This window comes from Orycteropus afer, unplaced genomic scaffold (assembly GCF_000298275.1).
Source record: "Orycteropus afer afer isolate SDZICR_OR568_19922 unplaced genomic scaffold, OryAfe1.0 scaffold00147, whole genome shotgun sequence".
NCBI lineage: Eukaryota > Metazoa > Chordata > Mammalia > Tubulidentata > Orycteropodidae > Orycteropus > Orycteropus afer.
In genome coordinates this window covers 3,896,565-3,898,617 of record NW_006921734.1, presented here as the reverse complement: position 1 = coordinate 3,898,617, position 2,053 = coordinate 3,896,565, and positions in this window count along the sequence as shown.

Genomic DNA, 2,053 nt, shown 5'->3' with positions numbered 1-2,053 from the left:
TTGTGTTTTCATTCTCATTTGATTCAAGGAATTTTTGAATTTCATTTTTTATTTCTTCTCTTACCCAGTCTTTCTTAAGGAGGATGTTTTTCAGTTTCCATATGTTTGTTCTTCTTCCATTGATATTCCTATTGTTGATTTCTAATTTGATAGCAATGTGATCTGAGAAGATGCTTTGCAGCATTCAATGTTTTTTAAATTTTTTATGGCTTGCATTATGGCCTAACATATGGTCTATCATGAAGAATGTTCCATGTGCACTGGAAAAGAATGTATATTGTGCTGTTGGGTGAAGTGCTCTGTAGATATGTATATCTATAAGGTCAAGTTGGTGGACCAACTTGTTGTTTTAGGTCTTCTACATCTTTGTTGAGTTTCTTTCTAGTTTTTCTACCTTTCTTTAAAAGTGGTGCATTAAATTTTCCTACTATGACTGTGGAGTCATCTATTTGTTATTTCAGTACTGCTCAAGTCCAATGTATGTGTTCTGGGGCTCTTTCATTGGGTCCATAGATATTTATTATGTTTATATCTTCTTGTTCAAATGATCCTTTAATCATTACATAATGTCCTTCCTTTTCTCTTGTGGTGGTTTTTGTGTTAAAGTCAATTCTATCAGAAATTAATATTGCCATTCCTTCTTTTTTTCAATTGCCATTTGCTTGATATATATTTTACCAACCTTTGATTTTTAGTCTATTTTGTCTTTGTCTCTAAGATGTGCCTCTTGTAGACAACATATTGATGGGTTATGTTTCCTATGTCTGCAACTCTCCATCTTTTGAGTGATGTGTTTAATCCATTGACCTTCAGTAATTATTGTTAAGTCTGAATTGGTTGTTGTCATTTTTTTAATGTGTTTTTTTTGGTAGTATTCCTGGTTTCCTTGTTCCATATAATTTTCTATGCTGAGCTCATTTTGTTTATGAATTGTGTTATCATTTTCTTTGCTGCTGTTGTTTTAGTATTTGCTAAATATTTGTGCTTGTCCTCTTTTTTATTGTGGTGTGAAGGTTTATCATTTTTCTTTGAGGCTATCCTGTGATTTGTAATTTTCTCCCTGAGTATAGAACAGTCTCTTTTATCTTGCAAGTCTCTTGACTTCCTCACCATTTAGAAGTTCTACATTATTTTTTTCCCTCTTTTTGGTTTGTAGGTGTCCTCCTTTGCCAAGTGATGTCTCTGTTTCCCTGCTTACAATCTTGTAAACTTATTTTACTTTTGATACTTCCATAACTGCTTTAGTTTTTGGGTTATGCCATCATGTGTATTAATGGTGGTTTTTGTTTGCTATTATTGGTTCTCTGCTCAAAGGACTCCCTTTAGCATCTCTTGTAAGGTTGGTCTGGTTTTAACAAATTTCCTTAATTTCTGCTTATCTGGAAATCTCCTAATTTCACCATCATATTTGAGCTATAATTTTGCTTGGTATACAATTCTTGGTTGGAAATTTTTCTCTTTCAAGGTTTTATATATACAGTCTCATTGTTTTCTCACCTGCCTGGTTTCTGCTGAGAAATTATAGCTTAGCCTTATTAGTTGCCTTTCATAGGTAACTTTTCATTTTTCCCATGCTGCTTTCAGGATTCTTTCTTTGCCTGCTTTTGGTGAGTTTGATTATGATATTTCTTGGTGATTTTCTTTGGGTGTCTATCCTATTTGGATTCATTGGACTTCCTGAATTGATATATTCTCATCTTTCATCATATCTGGGAAGTTCTCTTCCAACAAATCTTGGATAATTTTCTTGGGGGGTTTCTTTTTCTCCTCTTGTCCTGGAATTCTGATTATGCAAGGTTATTGCTTTTAATGGAATCTCACATGAATTTTACACTTTCTTAACTTTGTTTTGATCTTTTTCTGATTGATCCCTTTCCAAAGAAGTATTCAGGTATTTGTCTTCAATCTCATTAATTCTGTCTTCCACCATCCATTAATTCTATTCTACTCCTTTGCCCTTTCAATGTGTTATCTATTTCTGAAAATTTAGTATTAATCTTCTGGATTTTTATCTGTAGGTTTTTTTTTTTTTTTTTAATCTAATTTTCCATTT